Source organism: Aquarana catesbeiana, linkage group LG05 (assembly GCF_042186555.1).
Source record: "Aquarana catesbeiana isolate 2022-GZ linkage group LG05, ASM4218655v1, whole genome shotgun sequence".
Taxonomy (NCBI): domain Eukaryota; kingdom Metazoa; phylum Chordata; class Amphibia; order Anura; family Ranidae; genus Aquarana; species Aquarana catesbeiana.
The window spans coordinates 10,234,676-10,259,797 of record NC_133328.1 but is presented as its reverse complement, the minus strand read 5'-3'; the positions used below and the strand labels follow the sequence as shown (position 1 = coordinate 10,259,797).

Genomic DNA, 25,122 nt, shown 5'->3' with positions numbered 1-25,122 from the left:
GGCTCCCCTCGGGCTAAGCCTCTAACACACGTTGTTCTGCCCCAGGCTTCGGGCTTAACTTCTGCTGCTCCTCCTCCTTTGCAGACCCTTGTATTTACTGGATAGGCCTTACGTAGACCTAGCAGCCAGTAGCTCTCCTGGATAAGCCTCAGGCTTCAGGCCAAGCAGCCAGGAGCTGTTTGACACATATCCACCCAGGCCGCACCCCCGGGCAGGAAGAACCCCAATCACCTGACTCCTCCCAAATAAATAGCCTATCCCAGCATGCAAAGAGGCCAAAAGAAACTCCTGCTAATTGGCTGGGACAACTTATTTACTCATCACCTGAATTCACTGTAATCCATCATCCTAATGCCAAAAGCAACAGTGCCACCTATTGACAGAAGAGAGAGAGACCACAAATTGAACTCAGACTTAGGGCAGAAATCAATGGATCAAAGACTACCAATTAGCCAGGCTAGTGACCACCTAGCACAAATAGTTTTTTTAGCAGCCCTGTTTAGGACCAGGGTGCTACAATAGCAACTAATCACCTGCGGGTTAACCTAATCCCCGTAGCTCCCACTCCCACCCTCTGTCCAATGCTGTGCTGTGACTCCTGAATTCAATCCACAATTGCCCTGCCATTCGCTCTGCATTCTGTTGTGATATTAACAGTGGCAGAGGCTGGGAAAAGGAAGCAGCTCCTAAACGGCGCAACCACAGTGGTTTGGATGGAACAGTGGCTCAGTCTGGATCCGGACCGTGGTCCACCATTTAGCTATGCCTGGTCTAGAGGATTGAGGGTACAAGATGCCCAAAAACGGCAGCAAAAATTTCCTTTGCTCTGTAAAATTTTCTCAGTATCTTTATCCCTGTAGCATAGGCTAATGCTCAGATGGACAGCTACATTTAAGTACCTTCAGCTCCTCGCGCAGGCTAGTTGTGGACATTTAGGCCAAGAATGGCAGTTGACTAAACAAGACTGAAAAGCATGACTCGGACCTCTCTCTTAGGGCATACAGTAACCTCTCAAAGCAGCAGGCCTGAGAGGCCAAGACTGGAGCGTTTGTAGGTACACCCTCCCCACACAGCAGTCCAGGAAGGCAAAAACAAGAATTCTTCACACCGATATCCTTCTAGGCCAAGCTTGGGTGGGAAAGACCCTTGGAGACACATCCTCCACAAACAAGCAAAGCCTGGGAAGCAATTACTCTTCTAGAAGTTTTCCACAAATATTTATCTCGTTCCCCAGCCCACATCAATGATGTAAACCTATAAGGTAACAGTCACCCTAAATGTGACTTGAGTTGCACAGAATCACATGACAAGGGAAATTTTCGGATTTTCGTTCTTTTGAATTTTCAGGTTTTCATTCTTATTTTCAGATTTTAAAATCTTTGGATTTTCAAATTTCCGATTGTCCACATTTCCAAATTTTCGATCTTTCGAATCTTCGAATTTCTGAATTTCCGAATCTTCGAATTTCTGAATTGTGGATTTTCGAATTTTCAAATTTACGAATTTTCGAAAAGTTTGCTAAACGGGTTTCCGTTAATTTGAATTGCACATGTCTAACACACACTGTATTGAACAAGGACCTAAAACAGAGGGAATTAAAGTAACTAATAAATGTGACTGAACAACCACTTTAACCACTTGCCGACCGCCTAACGCAGATATACTGCGGCAGAATGGCACGGGCGGGCAAAATCATGTACCTGGTATGCGATCTGCCTCCCGCAGGGGGGGGCGCCGGTGCCCCAGGCGGTCGGATTTGTTAGGGGAGCGATCCAGGCTGAGGGGGAGGCCACTCATTCGTGGCCACCCCCTCACGATCGCTCCCAACGAACGAAAAGCTTTCTCTGCTGCTGTAATGTAAACAGTGGCAGAGGAAGTGATGTCATCTCTCCTCGAGCCGGTCTTTTCGTTCCGGCGCAGAGGAGAGAAGACATCGATGTGAGTTGCACAACACTACACTAACAGTAGAACACACTAGGCACACTTTTCACCCCCCATCACCCCCCGATCACCCCCCTGTACCCCCTGTCACAGTGACACCAATAGCAGTTTTTTTTTTTTTTGCATTGGTGTCAGATTGTGACAGTTATAAGTGGTAGGGCAGTTAGTGTTAGCCCCTTTAGGTCTAGGATACCCCCCTAACCCCCCTATTAAAGTTTTAACCCCTTGATAACCCCCCGTCGCCAGTGTCACTAAGCGATCGTTTTTTTGATCGCTGTATTAGTGTCACAGGTGACGCTAGTTAGGGAGGTAAGTATATAGGTTCGCCGTCAGTGTTTTATAGCGACAGGGACCCCCATATACTACCTAATAAAGGTTTTAACCCCCTGACTGCCCCCTAGTTAACTCTTTCACCAGTGATCACTGTATAACTGTTACGGGTGATGCTGGTTAGTTAGTTTGTTTTTTATATTTTCAGGGCACCCGTAGTTTATTACCTAATAAAGGTTTAACCCCCTAATCGCTCAGCGGAGATATAAGTTAAGTTTTAGGGTCAGATAAGGTCTGCGTCGCCACAGGCAGCATCAGGTTAGCGCCAGTACCGCTAACACCCACGCACGCAGCATACACCTCTCTTAGTGGTATAGTAGCTGAACGGATCCATATCTGATCCGATCAGATCTATACTAGTGTCCCCAGCAGTTTAGGGTTCCCAAAAACACAGTGTTAGCGGGATCAGCCCAGATACCTGCCAGCACCTGCGTTTTGCCCCTCGGCGTTTAGCCCCTCTGCCCAGCCCACCCAAGTGCAGTATCAATCGATCACTGTCACTTACAAAACACTAAACACACATAACTGCAGCGTTCGCAGAGTCAAGCCTGATCCCTGCGATCGCTAACAGTTTTTGTTGGTAGTGTTTTGATACAGTCGCTAACAGTCAGAAGCTTTTTTGCCTGTGAGTCTCACTAGTAGATATGAGCTTCGAGTTTGAGCTTATGTGCTGTACAGAGCTTTAGGACGGACTGGATCCTTCCTTAAATTCCAGGAAGAGATTGTCAGAGCCCTTCTGTTTCCAGACGGTGCTCCACCTCACCTTCCCCAACCAAATGCAGTAAGCCAGCTGCATGAGAGGCATTTTCTTTATGTCCTCCCGAGTACCCCCACCCAACGAGCCCCCCAAAAAAGATGTTGTATCTGCAGCAAGTGCGGATATAGGCATGACACCCGCTATTATTGTCCCTCCTGTCCTGACAATCCTGGTCTTTGCATTGGTGAATGTTTTGAACCATACACTAGTTGAGTATTAGCGTAGGGTACAGCACTGCACAGACTAGGACACACTTTCACAGGGTCTCCCAAGATGCCATCGCATTTTGAGAGACCCGAACCTGGAAACGGTTACGGTTACAAAAGTTACAGTTACAAAAAAAAGTGTAAAAAAAACAAAAAAAAACAAAAAAAGTAGAAAAAAAAACCACAAAAAAATATATAAAATAAAAAAAAACAAAAATAGTTGTCGTTTTATTGTTCTCTCTCTATTCTCTCTATTGTTCTGCTCTTTTTTACTGTATTCTATTCTGCAATGTTTTATTGTTATTATGTTTTTATCATGTTTGCTTTATAGGTATGCAATTTTTTCATACTTTGCTGTTTACTGTGTTTTATTGTTAACCATTTTTTTGTTTTCAGGTACGCCATTCAGCTGCAGAGTGGATTTATTTATCTTGACAGCAACAGCGTTTGCTCCCACGATACATAAAGCCATGACTCCAGCGCTGTCGGAGGTGATTTCACCACCACAGTTACATACTTCAGCATATATGCCGAAGCATGGGGGCAGCAGTGGGCGGAGGAGCGATTTGCTCCTACCTTTTGCGGGAGGATGCCCCTATGCTTCGGCATATATATATTTTAGGCACAGGTTGCGTTAAATGTTTTATTTTTTACTATTTTTTTTGTATTTGCTTTGCAGGTATGGTAAGTCTTACTGTTATACTGTAATGTTACTTTGTTTTATTGTTAACCATCATTTGCTTAGCAGGTACGCCATTCAGTTGCAGCGCGGATTTATTAATCTTGACAGCAACAGCGTTTGCTCCCACAATACATAAAGCCGTGACTCCAGCGCTGTCGGAGGTGATTTCACCACCACAGTTATATACTTCAGCATATATGCCGAAGCATGGGGGCAGCAGGGGCGGAGGAGCGATTTGCTCCTACCTTTTGGGGCGGATGCCCCCATGCTTCGGCATATATAAACGATGCAAGTATGCCCATCATTAAAAGTGGGTGGATGAAGGGAGGTATTCTAATGGTGGACATACCCACCGATCAATATCTTTTTTTCATGCAGCCCACAGGCTGCATGAAAAAAAAGTTTACAATATATGCCCAACAAGGACCAGCAACGTACTGGTATGTTGCTGGACTGTGAGTGGTTATACCAGAATGATGCCTGCAGGTTTAGGTATCATATTGGTATCATTCTTTTCAGCCAGCGGTCGGCTTTCATGTAAAAGCAATCCTAGCGGCTAATTAGCCTCTAGACTGCTTTTACAAGCAGTGGGATGGAATGCCCCCCCACCAACTTCCATGTTTTTCTCTGGCTCTCCTGTCCCAACAGGGAACCTGGGAATGCAGCCGGTGATTCAGCCAGCTGACCATAGAGCTGATCAGAGACCAGAATGGCTCCAAACATCTCTATGGCCTAAGAAACCGGAAGCTACGAGCATTTCATGACTTAGATTCTGCCGGATGTAAACAGCGCCATTGGGAAATTGGGAAAGCATTTTATCACACCGATCTTGGTGTGGTCAGATGCTTTGAGGGCAGAGGAGAGATCTAGGGTCTAATAGACCCCAATTTTTTCAAAAAAGAGTACCTGTCACTACCTATTGCTATCATAGGGGATATTTACATTCCCTGACATAACAATAAAAATGATTAAAAAAAAAAAAACAGGAACAGTTTAAAAATAAGATGAAAAAGCAAAAAAATAATAAAGAAAAAAAAAATAAAAAGCACCCCTGTCCCCCCCTGCTCTCGCGCAAAGGTGAACGCAAGCGTTGGTCTGGCGTCAAATGTAAACAACAATTGCACCATGCATGTGAGGTATCACTGCGAAGGTCAGATTGAGGGCAGTAATTTTAGCAGTAGACCTCCTCTGTAAATCTAAAGTGGTAACCTGTAAAGGCTTTTAAAGGCTTTGAAAAATGTATTTAGTTTGTCGCCACTGCACGTTTGTGCGCAATTTTAAAGAATGTCATGTTTGGTATCCATGTACTTGGCCTAAGATCATCTTTTTTTTATCAAACATTTGGGCAATATAGTGTGTTTTAGGGCATTCAAATTTTAAAAAGTGTGTTTTCTCCCAAAAAAATGCATTTGAAAAATCACTGCACAAATACTGTGTGAAAAAAAAATGAAACATCCACCATTTTAATCTGTAGGGCATTTGCTTTAAAAAAAATATATAATGTTTGGGGGTTCAAAGTAATTTACTTGCAAAAAAAAATAATTTTTTCATGTAAATAAAAAGTGTCAGAAAGGGCTTTGTCTTCAAGTGATTGCAAGAATGGGTGATGTGTGACATAAGCTTCTAAATGTTGTGCATAAAATGCCAGGACAGTTCAAAACCCCCCCAAATGACCCCATTTTGGAAAGTAGACACCCCAAGCTATTTGCTGAGAGGCATGTCGAGTCCATGAAATATTTTATATTGTGACACAAGTTGCGGGAAAAAGACAAATTTTTTTTTTTTGCACAAAGTTGTCACTAAATGATATATTGCTCAAACATGCCATGGGAATATGTGAAATTACACCCCAAAATACATTCTGTTGCTTCTCCTGAGTATGGGGATACCACATGTGTGAGACTTTTTGGGAACCTAGCCCCGTACAGGACCCCGAAAGCCAAGCACCGCCTTCAGGCTTTCAAAGGGCGTAAATTTTGATTTCACTCTTCACTGCCTATCACAATTTTGGAGGCCATGGAATGCCCAGGTGGCACAAACCCCCCCCCCAAATTACTCCATTTTGGAAAGTAGACGCCCCAAGCTATTTGATAGGTAGTGAGGAGTGAATCAAAAATGTACGCCCTTAGAAATCCTGAAGGCGGTGATTGGATTTCGGGGCCCCGTATGCAGCTAGGCTCCCAAAAAGTCCCACACATGTGGTATCCCTGTACTCAGGAGAAGCAGCTAAATGTATTTTGAGGTGTAATTCCACATATGCTCATGGCATGTGTGAGCAATATATCATTTAGTGACAACTTTGTGCAAAAAAAAAAATTGTCACTTTCCCACAACTTGTGTCAAAATATAAAATATTCCATGGACTCAACATGCCTCTCAGAAAATAGCTTAGGGTGTCTACTTTCCAAAATGGGGTCATTTTGGGGGGGGGGGGTTGTGCCATCTGGGCATTTTATGGACTTCAAAACTGTGATAGGTAGTAAGGAGTGAAATCAAAACTTTACGCCCTTAGAAATCCTGAAGGCGGTGCTTGGTTTTCGGGGCCCTGCACGCGGCTGGGCTCCCAAAAAGTCCCACACATGTGGTATCCCTGTACTCAGGAGAATCAGCAGAATGTATTTTGGGGTGCAATTCCACTCACATATGCCCATGGCCTGTGTGAGCAATATATCATTTAGTGACAACTTTGTGCAAAAAAAAAAAAGTTTGTCATTTTTCTGCAACTTGTGGCAAAATATAAAATATTCCATGGACTCAACATGCCTCTCAGCAAATAGCTTGGGGCGTCTACTTTCCAAAATGGGGTCATTTGGGTGGGTTTTGTGCCATCTTGGCATTTTATGGCCTTCAAAACTGTGATAGGTAGTGAGGCGTGAAATCAAAAATGTATGCCCCTAGGAATCCTGAAGGCGGTGCTTGGTTTTCGGGGCCCCGTACACGGCTAGGCTCCTAAAAAGTCCCACACATGTGGTATCCCCATTAGGGATGAGCTTCAAGTTCGAGTCGAACTCATGTTCGACTCGAACATCGACTGTTCGCCAGTTCGCCGAACAGAGAACAATTTGGGGTGTTCGCGTCAAATTCAAATGCCGCGGAACACCCTTTAAAAGTCTATGGGAGAAATCAAAAGTGCTCATTTTAAAGGCTTATATGCATGGTATTGTCATAAAAAGTGTTTGGGGACCCGGGTCCTGCCCCAGGGGACATGTATCAATGCACAAAAAAGTTTTAAAAACTGAAGTTTTTTTGGGAGCAGTGATTTTAATAATGCTTAAAGTCAAACAATAAAAGTGTAATATCCCTTTAAATTTCGTACCTGGGGAGTGTCTATAGTATTCTTGTAAAGGGGTGCATGTTTCCCGTGTTTAGAATAGTCTGACAGCAAAATGACATTTCAAAGGAAAAAAGTCATTTAAAACTACTCGCGGCTATACTGAATTGCCGGCCCGACAATACACATAAAAGTTCATTGATAAAAACGGCATGGGAATTCCCCACAGGGGAACCCCGAACCAAAATTAAAAAAAAAAAATGACATGGAGGGTCCCCCTAAATTCCATACCAGGCCCTTCAGGTCTGGTATGGATATTAAGGGGAACCCCGGCAAAAATTTTTAAAAAAATTGGCGTGGGGTCCCCCTCAAAATCTATACCAGACCCTTCAGGTCTGGTATGGATTTTAAAGGGAACCCCGTGCCAAAATTTTTTAAAAAAATGGTGTGGAGTACCCCGAAAAATTCATACCAGACCCTTATCCGAGCACGCAACCTGGCAGGCCGCAGGAAAAGAGGGGGGGATGAGAGAGCGCCCCCCCTCCTGAACCGTGCCAGGCCACATGCCCTCAACATTGGGAGGGTGCTTTGGGGGTAGCCCCCAAAACACCTTGTCCCCATGTTGATGAGGACAAGGGCCTCATCCCCACAACCCTTGCCCGGTGGTTGTGGGGGTCTGCGGGCAGGGGGCTTATCGGAATCTGGAAGCCCCCTTTAACAAGGGGACCCCCAGATCCCGGCCCTCCCCCTGTGTGAAATGGTAAGGGGGTACAAAAGTACCACTACCATTTCACAAAAAAATGTCAAAAATGTTAAAAATGACAACAGACAGTTTTTGACAATTCCTTTATTTAAATGCTTCTTCTTTCTTCTATTTTCTATCTTGTTTCATCTATCTTCTTTCTTCTATCTTCTATCTTCCTTCGGTTTCTTCCTCCATCTTCTTCTCCTTCTGGTTCTTGTTCTTCTGGTTCTTCTTGTTCTTCTGGTTATTCATCCAGTCTTCTCGTCCGGCATCTTCCTCAGCGGCGCCTTCTTCACTTCATCTTCTTTTCTCTGGCCGCTCCAAATCCACGATTGGATGGGAGGCTCCCGCTGTGTGATGCTTCTCCTCTTCTGACAGTTCTTAAATTTTGTACCCCTTACCATTTCACACAGGGGGGAGGGCCGGGATCTGGGGGTCCCCTTGTTAAAGGTGTTTCCAGATTCCGATAAGCCCCCTGCCCGCAGACCCCCACAACCACCGGGCCAGGGTTGTGGGGATGAGGCCCTTGTCCTCATCAACATGGGGACAAGGTGCTTTGGGGGCTACCCCCAAAGCACCCTCCCAATGTTGAGGGCATGTGGCCTGGTACGGTTCAGGAGGGGGGGCGCTCTCTCGTCCTCCCTCTTTTCCTGTGGCCTGCCAGGTTGCGTGCTCGGATAAGGGTCTGGTATGGATTTTTGGGGGTACCCCACGCCATTTTTGTTTAAATTTTGGCGCGGGGTTCCCCTTAAAATCCATACCAGACCTAAAGGGGGGGACCCCACGCCAATTTTTTTTTTTTGGCCGGGGTTCCCCTTAATATCCATACCAGACCTGAAGGGCCTGGTATGGAATTTAGGGGGACCCCCCACGTCATTTTTTTTTAAATTTTTTGGTTCGGGGTTCCCCTGTGGGGAATTCCCATGCTATTTTTATCAATGAACTTTTATGTGTATTGTCGGGCAATTCAGTATAGCCGCGAGTAGTTTTAAATGACTTTTTTCCTTTGAAATGTCATTTTGCTGTCAGACTGTTCTAAACACAGGAAACATGCGCCCCTTTACAGGAATACTATAGACACCCCCCAGGTACGAAATTTAAAGGAATATTACACTTTTATTGTTTGACTTTAAGCATTATTAAAATCACTGCTCCCAAAAAATGTCCGTTTTTAAACATTTTTTTTGCATTGATACATGTCCCCTGGGGCAGGACCCGGGTCCCCAAACACTTTTTAGGACAATGCCATGCAAATTAGCCTTTAAAATGAGCACTTTTGATTTAGAACGTTCGAGTCCCATAGACTTCAATGGGGTTCTAACGTTCGTGCAAAGTTTTGGTCAGTTCGCAAGTTCTGGTGCGAACCGAACCGGGGGGTGTTCAGCTCATCCTTAATCCCCATACTCAGGAGAAGCAGCTAAATGTATTTTGGGGTGCAATTCCACATATGCCCATGGCCTGTGTGAGCAGAATATCATTTAGTGACAACTTTTTGTAAAAAATTTTTTTTTGTCCTTATTCAATCACTTCGATCGTTCGCCGAATTGCGAACGATATGGGCCGTTCGCGCCAAATTCGTGTGGCGCGTCACGGCCCATAATTCACTGCGGCATCGCAGTGCATTGCTTGCTGATGATTGGCCAAGCATGCACTATGACCCGCATGCTTGGCCAATCACAGCGCCGCCTTAACAGAGAGCCATAATTGGCCAAAGCCAAAGCCAAGGAGGCTTTGGCCAATTATGGCTCAGGGGATTTAGTACACGCCCCACACTATATAAGGCCGCCTGCACGGCGGCCCTGTGCAGTGTGTTCCGGTGTGCTTAGAGAGAGAGAGAGACAGTGTCATTTCATTTGAGTTAGCTAGATTAGGCAGGACAGTCAGTCAGTTAGCTGCACTTAAAGTGTATTGTGTATATATATGCATCCCAGGTGTTGCATATATATATATATATACACTGTATTCAGTTTAGCTAGATCCGTTCCTGTTATCTTCTAGACTATTTACATTTAGTGCAGTGCGTCCTGCTCACAGTGTTCAGCTAGATCCGTTCCTGTTATATTCCTACTGACAGGCAGGCTTGTCTTGTTACAGTATTTTGAAGAAAATTACTGGTGTTCTTTTGATCCTATTAGTACCACAGTCAGGCAGCTAGACTATTTACAGTTAGTGCAGTGCGTCCTGCCCACAGTGTTCTGCTAAACCTACAAGTAAGTGGGGTGCGTCCTGCTCACAGTGTTCTGCTAAACCTACAAGTTAGTGGGGTGCGTCCACCTCACAGTGTTCAGCTAAACCTACAAGCTAGTGTGGTGCGTCCTGCTCATATTGTTCAGCTAGATCCGTTTCTGTTATCTTCTTACTGACAGGCAGGCTTGTCTTGTTACAGTAAATACAGCTACCTGAAGAAAATTGCTGGTGTTCTTTTGATCCTATTAGTACCACAGTCAGGCAGCTAGACTATTTACAGTTAGTGCAGTGCGTCCTGCTCACAGTGTTCTGCTAAACCTACAAGTTAGTGGGGTGCGTGCTGCTCTCAGTGTTCAGCAAAACCTACAAGTTAGTGGGGTGCGTCCACCTCACAGTGTTCAGCTAAACCTACAATCTAGTGGGGTGCGTCCTGCTCACAGTGTTCAGCTAGATCCGTTCCTGTTATCTTCTTATTGACAGGCAGGCTTGTCTTGTTACAGTATTTTAAATAAAATTGCTGATGTTCTTTTGATCCTATTAGTACCACAGTCAGGCAGCTAGACTATTTACAGTTAGTGCAGTGCGTCCTGCTCACAGTGTTCTGCTAAACCTACAAGTTAGTGGGGTGCGTCCTGCTCACAGTGTTCAGCTAAACCTACAAGTTAGTGGGGTGCGTCCACCTCACAGTGTTCAGCTAAACCTACAAGCTAGTGTGGTACGTCCTGCTCACAGTGTTCAGCTAGATCCGTTTCTGTTATCTTCTTACTGACAGGCAGGCTTGTCTTGTTACAGTAAATACAGCTGCCTGAAGAAAATTGCTGGTGTTCTTTTGATCATATTAGTACCACAGTCAGGCAGCTAGACTATTTACAGTTAGTGCAGTGCGTCCTGCTCACAGTGTTCTGCTAAACCTACAAGTTAGTGGGGTGCGTGCTGCTCACAGTATTCAGCTAAACCTACAAGCTAGTGGGGTGCGTCCTGCTCACAGTGTTCAGCTAGATCCGTTCCTGTTATCTTCTTACTGACAGGCAGGCTTGTCTTGTTACAGTATTTTAAATAAAATTGTACCACAGTCAGGCAGCTAGACTATTTACAGTTAGTGCAGTGCGTCTTGCTCACAGTGTTCTGCTAAACCTACAAGTTAGTGGGGTGCGTCCACCTCACAGTGTTCAGCTAAAGCTACCTGTAGAAGGTTGGTGGTGTTCTCATACTACAGGCAGGCAGGCAGTTGATTTTGCTAGCTGCAGTATCAGTACATATATATATATATATATATATATATATATATATATATATATCCCAGCTTAGTGCAGCTACAGGCCATTAGTATGTCTGGAAGGCCAAGAAGGAGAGGCAGACAGTCACAAGCCAATAAGAGAGGGCAAGCAGGCTCTGTGTCTAGTGCTGATCGTGGAGACGGTGCATCCTCATCAGCACGTGGCCATGGGACACGCTTGGCCTTTTTTTCGGCAGCTGGCCATGTTGAGCCGCAACATTCGGAAGACTTGGTCGAGTGGATGACCAAGCCGTCCTCATCCTCCTCATCCTCTCTCACCCATGCCCAGGGTACTTTGTCTGGCAAAGCAGCGGCCTCTTCCCTCGGCTCAATGTCATCAGTGACTCCTTCCCTAGCCCCACCATGTCCTCCTGAGGAGTCCCTCGAACTGTTTGACCACAGTGTTGGGTACATGCTCCAGGAGGATGCCCAGCGTTTGGAAGGCTCTGATGATGATACTGAGCTCGATGAAGGCAGTAACACGAGCACGGACAGAGGGGGTGCCCAAGAAGGACAGCAATCTGGCAGTCATGCTCCCCCTGCTGCAGCATACTGCCAGGTTTGCTCCAGTGATGAGGAGGGAGGGGATGATGAGGTCACTGACTCAACGTGGGTGCCTGATAGGAGAGAAGAGGAGGAGGAGGAGGAGGAGGAGGAGGCGGCACATCACCAACGAGGCAGGATGCCCTCCAGGGGCCAGCCTAAGGGCAGCACATTGACTGCATCACACCCCAAAGCTCCACATGTGCAGGGCGCTGCAGTCTCTGCGCGTTATTCAAAAAGTTCTTTGGTGTGGGCCTTTTTTGAGACGAGTGCATCAGATCGCACCGCTGCTATTTGCAACATATGTCTCAAGCGTATCTCGCGTGGCCAAAACATCTCCCGCTTGGGTACCACATGCTTGACCAGACATATGTTGACCTGCCATGCAGTTCGTTGGCAAGCATATCTAAAAGACCCACACCAAAGAACAAAGAAGACCTCTGCTTGCTCCTCATCAGCTGAGATTTCCAACCCCACTAGACCTTCAGTCCTCTCTGAGACCTGCACTGAGAGGAATGAAGGTGTAGAATTAGGTGTGTCACAGCCACGTACTTGTGGGCAATCTGATTTTGGTACACCGACGTCAGATTGTACCAGGCAAATTTCCCTGCCCCAGCTGCTGCACCACCGAAAGAAGTTTGCTCCCAGCCATCCACATGCCCAGCGGTTGAATGCTAGCTTGGCAAAATTGCTAGCACTTCAACTGCTGCCTTTTCAGTTGGTAGACTCTGCCCCCTTCCGTGAGTTTGTGGAATGTGCAGTTCCTCAGTGGCAGGTACCCAAACGCCACTTTTTCTCACGGAAGGCGATTCCGGCTCTCTACCAGCATGTGGAAGGCAATGTCCATGCCTCGCTGGACAGGGCGGTCAGCGGTAAGGTGCATATTACCACTGACTCATGGTCCAGCAGGCATGGACAGGGACGTTACCTAAGTTTCACGGCGCATTGGGTGACTCTGCTGGCAGCTGGGAAGGATGCAGGACAAGGTGCAGTAGTGTTGGAGGTTGTTCCGCCACCACGCCTCCAAAATGCTAATGATTGTGACACACCTCTCTCCTCCACCCCCTCCTCTTCTTCTTCCTCCATGGCCTCTTCCTCGGAACCAGCGGTGCTCCGTAGTCGTTCAAGGGGCTACGCAAGTACTCAGGCCAAAAGATGCCATGCGGTGCTTGAGCTGGTGTGCTTGGGGGACAGGAGCCACACTGGGGCAGAGGTTCTGTCAGCTCTGCAGGGGCAGGTTCAGAGGTGGTTGACGCCACGCCAACTTAAGGCAGGAATGGTGGTTTGCGACAATGGCACCAACCTCCTCTCTGCCCTCCGACAGGGACAAATGACCCATGTGCCCTGTTTGGCTCACGTCCTTAACTTGGTGGTGCAGCGGTTCTTGGGCAGGTACCCGGGCTTACAGGATGTCCTGAGGCAGGCCAGGAAAGTCTGTGTGCATTTCCGCCGGTCATATAATGCCAGTGCTCGGCTGACGGACCTCCAAAAGGAGTTTAACCTGCCCAAGAACCGCCTAATCTGTGACATGCCCACCAGGTGGAACTCAACGTTGGCCATGCTGCAGCGGCTGCACACGCAGCAGAGGGCCATCAATGAGTACCTGTGCGACTATGGCACCAGGACAGGGTCAGGGGAGCTTGGTTTTTTTTCCCCACGCCAGTGGGCCATGATCAGGGATGCATGCACTGTCCTGTCACCATTTGAGGAGGCCACGAGGATGGTGAGCAGTGACAGTGCATGCATCAGTGACACTGTCCCCCTTGTCCACCTGTTGGAGCACACGCTGCGTGGAATAATGGACAGGGCACTTGAGGCAGAACAGAGGCAGGAAGAGGAGGACTTCCTTAGCTCTCAAGGCCCCCTTTATCCAGACAGTGTTCCTGCGTGCCCGCCGATCACACAGGAAGAGGACGAGGAGGAAGAGGAGGAGGAGGAGGAAGATTGTGTCAGTATGGAGGTGGAGCCTGGCACTCAGCATCAGCAGCAGTCTTTAAGGGATCAGTCCCAAGAAACACATGGACTTGTCCGTGGCTGGGAGGAGGTGGCTGCGGACCATGTCGTCCTTAGTGACCCAGAGGACTCCGGACCGAATGCCTCAGCAAACCTACGCTGCATGGCCTCCCTGATCCTGCAAAGCCTGCGTAAGGATCCTCGTATTCGTGGTATCAAGGAGAAGGACCAATACTGGCTGGCAACCCTCCTTGATCCACGTTACAAGGGTAAGGTTGCGGACCTTATCTTGCCATCGCAGAGGGAGCAGAGGATGAAACATCTTCGGGAGGCCTTGCAGAAAGGTCTGTGCAACGCGTTCCCAGAGACTGGGAGGTTACAAACTCCTGTTTCTGGACAACGTGTTGCTGAGGCTTCGGTCAGTCAAAGAAGGAGCGGTGGAGAAGGTGGCCATCTGACCGATGCATTCAGACAATTTTTTGGTCCGCAGCCCCAAGGTATGATCGGTTCCAGCAACCATCGCCAGCGTCTGTTTTACATGGTGCAGGAATGCCTAGGGGCAAGATCAGATTTGGACGCCTTTCCCACCGAAAATCCTCTGGGTTACTGGGTCTTGAGGATGGATCACTGGCCAGAGCTTGCACAGTATGCAATTGAGCTACTGGCCTGTCCTGCATCCAGCGTTCTTTCGGAACGCACATTCAGTGCTGCTGGAGGCGTGGTAACCGATCACAGGGTGCGTCTGTCCACTGACTCGGTCGATCGACTGACCTTCATAAAAATGAATGAGTCTTGGATCACCACCAGCTACCAAGCACCTGATGCTGATGTAACCGAATAATTTTTTTTGAAATCTCAGATCCCTTCAAAGACTGCCTATGCTGATGCTGAGTGACTATTCCTGAGTAATTATCCTCTTCCTCCTCAATCATCACGCTGATAGCTTGTAAGAGCATTTTTGGTTCTGGGCGCCATAACCAGTGCATAAGGCACAATTTTTCAGCCCCTGTTTAACAGGGGCGTGTAATTACGATTTTTGATGTAATACTTTGCAGTAGGGCTCGTTCCTGCATTCCAACTAGAGTGTCTGTGAGGGGTTGCAGTGTTGTGGCACCAGCACCAGTGCCTAAGGCCCAATTTTTCAGCCCTTGTTTAACAGGGGCGTGTAATTACAATTTTTGATGCAATACTTTGCAGCAGGGCTCGTTCCTGCATTCCAACTAGAGTGTCTGTGAGGGGTTGCAGTGTTGTGGCACCAGCACCAGTGCCTAAGGCCCAATTTTTCAGCCCTTGTTTAAAAGGGGCGTGTAATTACAATTTTTGATGCAATACTTTGCAGCAGGGCTCGTTCCTGCATTCCAACTAGAGTGTCTGTGAGGGGTTGCAGTGTTGTGGCACCAGCACCAGTGCCTAAGGCCTAATTTTTCAGCTCCTGTTCAACAGGGGCATGTAATTACAATTCTTGATCTAATATTTCACAGCAGAGCCCTGTGAGGGCTTACAGTGTTGTGGCCACAGCAACACCTAAGGCCCAAATTTCTGCTGAGTATATAGGGCAGGACCCTACTTTCAAACAACTAACTTACAAACGACTCCTACTTGCAAACGGAAGGAGACAACAGGAAGTGAGAATAAATCTACCCCTAGGAAGGGAAATTCTCTCCTGTAAGAGTTAATATGGGAAAAACATTTCTCCTTTCCACTGATGCTTTCCAATCCATTGGGACAAAAAGTGAGGTGAAATCTTCTGAAGAGGAGGAAAGACAGCAAAACAAATGTCACAGGGGTGATAACCCTTCCCTATGTTTTCCAAAAAGCTTAAAAAAGATTTTTTGGCTGGAGCTAAACACGTTAAAAATGTACCCGTTCAAAATTACAAACAGATTCTACTTAACAACAAACCTACAGCCTGTATACTGCTGTTCAGAGTATATAGGGCCTGGTGGCCCCACACCTTTCCTTATTTTAATTTGGGTGCGGGGTTCCCCTTAATATCCATACAAGACCCAAAGGGCCTGGTAATGGACTGGGGGGGTACCCATGCCGTTGGTCTCACTGATTTTCATCCATATTGCCAGGGCCCGACATTACATTAAACCCGCAAGCAGTTTTAAATGAGATTTTTTCCTTTAAAAATGACATTTGGTGCAGGGACTGTTCTAAACACGGGAAACACACGTCACTTTACAGGCATACTATAGACACCCCTCAGGTACGATATTTAACCACTTGACCACTGGGCACTTAAACCCCCTTCCTAACCAGACCAATTTTCAGCTTTCGGTGCTCTCACACTTTGAATGACAATTACTCAGTCATACAACACTTTACCCATATGAAATTTTTATCCTTTTTTTCACACAAATAGAGCTTTCTTTTGGTGGTATTTAATCACCATTGGGTTTTTTATTTTTTGCGCTATAAAAGAAAAAAGACTGAAAATTTGGTAAAAAAATGAATTTTTCTTTGTTTCTGTTATAAAATTTAGCAAATTAGTAATTTTTCTTCGTAAATTTTGGCCAAAATTTATACCGCTACATATCTTTGGTAAAAATAAGTACAACTTGGTGTATATTATTTGGTCTTTGTGAATGTTAGAGAGTCCAAAAGCTACGGTGCCAATATCTGAAAATTGATCACACCTGAATTACTGACGGCCTATCTCATTTCTTGAGACCCTAACATGCCAGAAAAGTACAAATACCCCTCAAATGACCCCTTTTTGCAAAGAAGACATTCCAAGGTATTTAGAAAGATGCATGGTGAGTTTTTTTGAAATTGTCATCTTTTCCCACAATTCTTTGCAAAATCAAGATTTTTTTTTTCTTTTTTTTTTTTTCACAAAATTGTCATATTAGAAGGTTATTTCTCACACACAGCATATGCATACCACAAATTACACCCCAAAACACATTCTGCTATTACTCCCGAGTACGGCGATACCACATGTGTGAGACTTTTACACAGCGTGGCCACATACAGAGGCCCAACATGCAGGGGAGCACCTCCAGGCGTTCTGGAGAACCCAGGCCAATTCTGACATTTCTCTCCTACATGTAAAAATCATAATTTATTTGCTAGAAAATTACATAGAACCCCAAAACATTATATATATATTTTTAGCAAAGACCCTAGAGAATACAATGGCGGTTGTTGCAACGTTTTATCTCGCACGGTATTTGTGCAGCAATTTTTCGAACGCGTTTTTTTGGGGAAAGAAACAGTTTTGTGCTTTAAAAAAAAACAAAACAGTAAAGTTAGCCCAATGTTTTTGCATAATATGAAAGATGAAGTTACGCCGAGTAAATAGATACCCAACATGTCACCCTTCAAAATTGCACACTCTCGTGGAATGGTGCCAAACGTCGCTACTTAAAAATCTCCATAGGTGACGCTTTAAAATTTTTTCCTGGTTACATGTTTTGAGTTACAGAGGAGGTCTAGGGCCAAAATTATTGCTCTCGCTCTACCGATCGCAGCGATACCTCACATGTGTGGTTTGAACACCGTTTTCATATGTGGGCGGGACTTACGTATGTGTTCGCTTCTGCATGCGAGCACACGGACATGGGCGCTTTAAATTTTTTTTTTTTTTTGTTTATTGTTTATTTTACTTTATTTATTTTAGTTTGACACTTTTTCCCCCCAAAAAAATTTTTTGATCACTTTTATTTCTATTACAAGGAATGTAAACATCCTTGTAATAGGAATATGGCATGACAGGTCCTCTTTACAGTGAGATATGGGGTCAATAAGATCCCACATCTCACCTCTAGGCTGGGAAGCCTGAAATAATAATAAAAAAAAAACGATCTTGGCTTCGATCGTAGCGGTGAGTCGGTAGAAGCACCGGAGGGTGGCGGGAAGGGGGGGCGTCCCCTCTCGCCTCCCATAAGAATGATCAAGCAGTGGAACAGCAGCTATGATCATTCCTATGGTGTAGGAAATCGCTGGCTGAAAAAGCTGATATCTGAATGATGCCTGTAGCTGCACCCATCATTCAGATATACCCGCTCAAAGTCAGGGATGTCATATGACTGTGGGCGGGAACTGGTTAAAAATTGCGGAGTATTGCGGGCTATTGCAGAGTATTGCGGGCTATTGCAGAGTATTGCGGGCTATTGCAGAGTATTGCGGGGTATATTGCAGAGTATTGCAGGGTATATTGCAGAGTAGTGCCCGCGTATATTGCAGAGTAGTGCCCGGGTATATTGCAGAGTAGTGCCGGGTATAATGCAGAGTATTGCAGGGTGTTATGCAGAGTATTGCAGGGTATAGTGCAGAGTATTGCAGGGTGTTATGCAGAGTATTGCAGGGTATAGTGCAGAGTATTGCAGGGTGTTATGCAGAGTATTGCAGGGTATAGTGCAGAGTATTGCAGGGTGTTATGCAGAGTATTGCAGGGTGTTATGCAGAGTATTGCAGGGTATAGTGCAGAGTATTGCAGGGTATTATGCAGAGTATTGCAGGGTGTTATGCAGAGTATTGCAGGGTGTTATGCAGAGTATTGCAGGGTGTTATGCAGAGTATTGCGGGGTATTACGCAGAGTATTGCAGGGTTGGCTGAGCATTGAGGGATGGATGGATGTGACAGCAATTGTCACTGAGCACCGCTGTGAGCACTACACATCCAGCCCACAGCGGTGCTGCCATCCGATCCCTCCCCCTCTCCCCTCGCACTGTACCGATCGGTACAGAGAGGGGCGGGAGGAACCGGCGTCATGAGATGACGCCGGTCTGTTGACATGTGATCGCTCCGTCATTTGACAGAGCGATCACATGGTAAACGGCCGCGATCAGCGGCCGTTTACCGTGATCCGTGATGCGCCGGGTCACGGAAGTTCTCGGGTGCGCGCCCCAGGGGGCGCGCGAGAGCAGTATTCTGGGAGGACGTCCATGGACGTCCACCCAGAACTAGCCGACCGCGCTGTTGCCGTCTTTCGGCTATGGCCCGGTCGGCAAGTGGTTAAAGGAATATTTCACTTTTTTTTTTTTACTTTAAGCATCATTAAAATCACTGCTCCCGAAAAAACGGCCGTTTTTAAAAGTTTTTTTTGCATTGATACATGTCCCCTGGGGTAGGACCCGGGTCCCCAAACCCTTTTTAGGACAATACCATGCAAATTAGCCTTTAAAATGAGCACTTTTGATTTCGAACGTTCGAGTCCCATAGACGTCAATGGGGTTCTAACGTTCGTGCGAACTTTCGGTCCGTTCGCGGGTTCTGGTGCGAACCGAACCGGGGGGTGTTCGGCTCATCCCTACTCAACATGCCTCTCAGCAATTTCCTTGGGGTGTGTTCTTTCCAAAATGGGGTCATTTGGGGGGCTTTGTACTGCCCTGCCATTTTAGCACCTCAAGAAATGACATAGGCAGTCATAAACTAAAAGCTGTGTAAATTCCAGAAAATGTACCCTAGCTTGTAGACGCTATAACTTTTGCGCAAACCAATAAATATACACTTATTGACATTTTTTTTTACCAAAGACATGGTGCCAGAATACATTTTGGCTTAAATGTATGACTAAAATTAAGTTTATTGGATTTTTTTTTATAATTTTTTTCAAAATTTTTGGCATTTTTCCATTTATAGCGCAAAAAATAAAAACCGCAGAGGTGATCAAATACCATCAAAAGAAAGCTCTATTTGTGGGAAGAAAAGGACGAAAATTTTGTTTGGGTACAGCATTGCATGACTGCGCAATTAGCAGTTAAAGCGACGCAGTGCCAAATTGTAAAAAGTGCTCTGGTCAGGAAGGGGGTAAATCCTTCCGGGGGCTGAAGTGGTTAAGGGAACTCCAGAAAGCCTCAAGGGCTGGGAGAGGCCAAGCTTGACTTACACAGAAAAAGTCAGGATTGGATATACATTCAGCTGCCCATAGCTCTGAATTTACTGATCGCTGTGACTTGTGGTTTTCCCCGAAGGTCACCTCTGTTTATGCATTTTTCCATCGTATGCCTAAAGGCTCTAAAGGCTGAAGATTTTTTACTTTCAGGCATTCTATACATGAAGGTAAAAAAAATCTTCACTATGCAGCTTCTCCCCCACAGCCCCCCCCCCCATTACTTACCTGAGACTGATCGTGATCCAGCGATGTGCATGAGATGAGAGCGACTGCTCTCCCAGGTTTCTGGCTTCAGATTGGCTGAGAAACTGCAGCAGGAGCGATTGGCTCTCACTGCTGTCAATTACAGCTTACAACCAGTGAGGAGGGAGCTGGGGGTGGGGCCAAGCCCCATTCTGTGTGTCTCATGGACACAGAGAGCGGGTCTCTGGAGCGAGCAGGCACAAGTGCCCCCATAGCAAGCATAATAATAATAATAATAAACTTTATTTTATATAGTGCCTTTAAAGGTAGCTTCTCAAAATGCTTTACAAAGAAAACAAGAAATACACAGGATGAAACAAAGGAAAAAAGGAAACAATTACGTGAAATTTTTTCTAAAGAAAAGAGTTTTTAGACTTGATCTTAATGAGTTTAGAGAAGACTCTCTGATGTTCTTTGGAGGTGAACTGCAGAGTTTTGGGGCGTAGCAGTAGAAGGCTCTGTCTCCCATCCAGTGTAGGTGAGTAGGGGGGACATACAGAATTTAGGGGAGCGCGGGTTACAGGGGGAGGGGGGTAAGTTGATAAAAGTTCAGAGAGATAATGGGGTGCCAAGCTATGAAGAACCTTACAGAGGATCTTACAGTCTATGCGAAACCTGATGGGTAGCCAGTGCAAGGACTCCGGGATAGGGGTAATATGATCACTTGTACCGGACCTAGTCAGGATTCTGGTTGCATAATTTAGTAGGCATTCTAGTCGATTAATAGTGGATTTAGGTACACCGGTGAGGAGAGCATTGCAGTTGTCAAGTTGGGAAAACACAAATGTATGGATCATGTAAGGATCCAAGGCGTTTGGAAGCCTTCTGGCAACCATTGCTTCCAGTTACATCCAACGTCACATCCGGACTTCCTGGTGGTGGAACGCATGCTGATCATGAGAGGGAGAAGAGAGACGGTATTTCAAACACAAAGCCGTATACACAGGGTACACATATACGCTCTCCAGACACTTTATTAGGTACACCTTGCTAGTACCGGGTTGGACCCTCTTTTTCCTTCATTCTTCATGGCAGAGATACAACAAGGTGTTGGAAACATTCCTCAGAGATTTTGCTCCATAGTGACCTGATAACATCATGTAGTTGCTGCAGATTTGTCGGCTGCACATCCATGATACAAATTTCCCGTTCCACCACATCCCAAAGGTGCTCTAATGGATGAGATGTGGTGAGTGTGGAGGCCATTGGAGTACAGAGACCTCATTTTCCAGTGGTGAGATGATTGGAGCTTTGTGACATGGTGTATTATCCTGCTGGAAGGAGCCATCAGAAGATGGGGACACTGTAGTCATAAAGGGAGGGACATGGTCACCAACAATACTCAGGTAGGCCGTGGCGTTTAATTGATGCTCAATTGGTACTGAGCCGGTGATACAAGGCAGGATGGATCCATGCGTCAAATTCAGACCCCACCATCTGAATGTCGCAGCTAAAAACCACACTCATCAGACCAGGCAGCATTTTTCCAATCTTCTATTGTCCAATTTTGGTGATCCTGTGAGAACTGCGGCACTGAAGGGTACTGATGATGAGGCACTAATATGCAGCACTGATGGGCACTGACAGGCAGCACTGATGAGGAGGCACTCAGAGGCATTACTGATGGGCATATATAAAATACAAATAAACTAACCTAAACGTGATTTGTGACAGATATGTCCCAAAGGATTATTTTTAGGGAACATATGAAATCTACTATGCAGTAGCCTGTTATTAGTTCCCTAGTGATTTCCTGGTACTAGTAACCAGAATATAAGACTTGATACAAATAATAAAATCATTAGATTATAAACCATACTCATAAAAATATCACCATTTGTGTATCCAAATCCAAATAGCAAAAAGGATGAGACCGCATTAAGCGGACACCCTATACTTCCGTGACAGGTATAAGAAAAGTTCATATATAAATGTGCAAATAGCAGTCCAAACCACCTCAATACCGGGGGGCACTTTCACCCTCTTCCTGCCCAAGCCATTTTTCAGCTTTCAGCGCTGTTACACTTTGAATGACAATTGCGTGGTCATACAACACTGTACTCACATGAAATTGTTATAATTTTTTCCCCATAAATAGAGCTTTTTTTTGGTGGTATTTGATCATCTCTGCGGTTTTTATTTCTTGCGCTATAAACAAAAGAAGAGTGACAAGTTTGAAAAAAACACAATATTTTTTACTTTTTGCTATAATAAATATCCCAATTTTTTTTTTTAAACAAATGTTTTCCTCAGTTTAGGCCGATATGTAATCTTCTACATAGTTTTGGTAAAAAAATTGCAATAAGCGTATATTGATTGGTTTGCACAAAGTTATAGCGTCTACAAAATAGGGGATAGATTTATAGCATTTTTATAATTTTTTTTTTTTTTACTGGTAATAGTGGCGATCTGCGCTTTTTATCATGACTGCGATATAGCGGCTGACAGAGCGGACACTTTTGACACTATTTTGGGACCATTCACATTTATACAGCGATCCGTGCTATAAAAATGCATTGATTACTGTGTAAATGTGACTGGCAGGGAAGGGGTTGACACTAGGGGGGTAATCAAGGGGTTAATTATGTTTCCTAGGGAGGTGATTCTAACTGTAGGGGGAGGGGACTCACAAGGGGAGGAGACCGATCGGTGTTCCTCTGTACTGAGAACACACCATCAGTCTCTTCTTACCTGACAGGACCGTGGATCTGTGTGTTTACAAACACACAGATCCACTTTCCTGCTGTGTTACTGGGCAATCGCAGGTGCCCAGCGGACATCGCTGCTATCGGGCATGCGCATCGGATCCCCAGTAACGTGGCGGTGGAAAGTGAGTGCCCCCTGGTGGGCTGGGAAGGCGAAGGCATCATATGACGCCCTCCCAGGACGAGAGCCACGCCGCCTGGCTGTCATATGACAGTCGGTGGGCGGCAAGCAGTTAAGAGGTGCCTCCAAGTATCAAAACAGATCTTTAATGCATCTGAGCACCACAAACCAAAAACACAATTTAATTAATTTTTAATATTCAATGCAAACTCCTCCCATCCATCTATGTCTCCATGATTTATTTTGTTGAGAAATCACTTTGAAAAACACCCCCCAGCAAATGATTCATGTAACATTTACTTCCTGGAATCCATCTGCCCTTAGCTCAGGCATGCAGGCAGGAGGGTGTGCTTAGCTGAGAAAACCCCTCCCCTCCTAAAGACTCCTGGGTTGTATGACATAATTTGCCTAGGCAAGAAACCGGGAAGTAACTGAAGAAATGTACAAAAAAGTTTAAAACAAGTAAATATGATCTACCTTCCTATCTATTTACTATTGCTAGCAGCCTGAGGATTACAAATAATCAATATTCATTGGTATAAAAAGTCATATAATCCCACTTCTGGATTTTCTTCAGGAAGGATAATATAAAGGAAATAAACGACTGTTACATTTGTTCTCTTTGTAGATGGAACTTCTACAACTGAAATAGTCAAGGTCTGCACGGACAGCTGTACGCCAAGCACCATCAGCAACTCTCTGGGTACACTCACTGTGTCCTGCTGCTCCAGTGACCTGTGCAACGGAGCCATCAGCATCAAGCCCAGCTATTCCGTCATTGTCCTGGTGGTGGGAACCCTTGTGATGCTCATCAGCGACTCCCTTCTCTGATATATGACATGAGAGAGCAGATTGTCCTTTGAGGTTAAAGTGTTTGTAACCTTAAAAATGAAACATAATAAATTTGGCTCTTAAAGGCGTTGAACAGTGTTTTGTGATATACAACATACATATATACAGTGTATATGTATATGTATATATATATATATATATATATATTTGTTATTGTGCTCCTCTGGTGATACCTGGTTGATCCTGCCTTTTCCCCAATTCCTGGTTGCAAACTGACCACACTAATCAAGGAAGCTGATTTGTGCTGGCGTGGTCAGTTTGCATCCCTTCTTATCCTGTTTCCGAGCTGCAGGAACACCGTGCAAGCAAACAACGTGCCTGTGTCTTCCGTGGTCAGAATGTAGCCACGCCCCTGCCCATCCCTCCTCTCCAGATCTACAATGGATTCCCCATCAGCGGATCCCCAGCCTCACTGTCAAGCTGACATCAATGCCCCCCAAGTTGGTCACACCCACCTGCAGGTCTGTGATGCACTGAAAGAAGAAAAGCGATCCCATAACCTGCACCAGAAATCAGTGAAAAAGATATATAAGCATATTTTCTTTCTTACATTTATAATTATGTATTATTGAAAGATATATTAATACTTATTAGAATACATTTATGGGATAAGATAAATTCACAATTACTTTAACCGCATGCTGACTGCCCTAGAGCAGATTTACTTCTACAGGGCGGCCGTTCTGTTCAGAATTATGTATATATACTTGAATCTGATCTTCCGGGTAGGAAGTTTGCGAACACGCCGCCGTTGTGCAGCTTCCGCTGTGATTAATTAAAGCAGATGCTGATCAGCGGGTGCCGGCCAATGGATGTCTGCCGGCACCCACTGATGTAAACAAGGCAGAGTTCCGTTCTGTCAGCGGGGTTGTGCTAGATTTTGTTTGCTTGCAAAGCACTTCCCTTAGTAAAAGCAGCACACATAGTGTTCACATAAACACTGGCTAGGCACACAGTTAACCCTTTGATTTTTAACCCCTTCCCAGCCAGTGTCATTAGTACAGTGACAGTGCATATTTTTAGCACTGATCACTGTATTGGTGTCACTGATTCCCACAAAGTGTCGAAAGTGTCAGTTAGTGTCAGATTGTCTGCCGCAATATTGCAGTCCCGCTATAAGTTGCTGATCACCGCCATTACTAGTATAAAAAGAAATAAATACATACACATTTCAGTACATATCCCATAGTTTGTAGACGCTATAACTTTTATGTAAACCAATCAATATACGCTTATTGTAGCAGAATACATATTGGCGTAAATTTATGAAGACATTTGATTTATTCCATTTTTTTTATTGGATATGTTTTATAGTAGAAAGTAAAAAATATTGTTTTTTTTTCTTTTTTGTTTATAGCGCAACTAATAAAAAAAACGCAGAGGTGATCAAATACAACCAAAAGAAATCTCTATTTGTGGGAAAAAATTCTATACATTTTATTTATGTACTGTGTCGCAGGACCG

General features: G+C 45.2%; 1 long non-coding RNA gene across 1 annotated transcript in view; it reads left to right on the top strand.

Moving 5' to 3' along the window:
* LOC141144069 (uncharacterized) overlaps window positions 1-23,709 on the top strand; it is a 52,073-nt gene extending 28,364 nt beyond the window's left edge. Inside the window, exon 3 of the long non-coding RNA XR_012244348.1 lies at window positions 23,435-23,709. This is a non-coding gene — a long non-coding RNA (uncharacterized lncRNA). The remainder of the gene's footprint in view (window positions 1-23,434) is intronic.
* The last annotated feature ends 1,413 nt before the right edge of the window (window positions 23,710-25,122 follow it).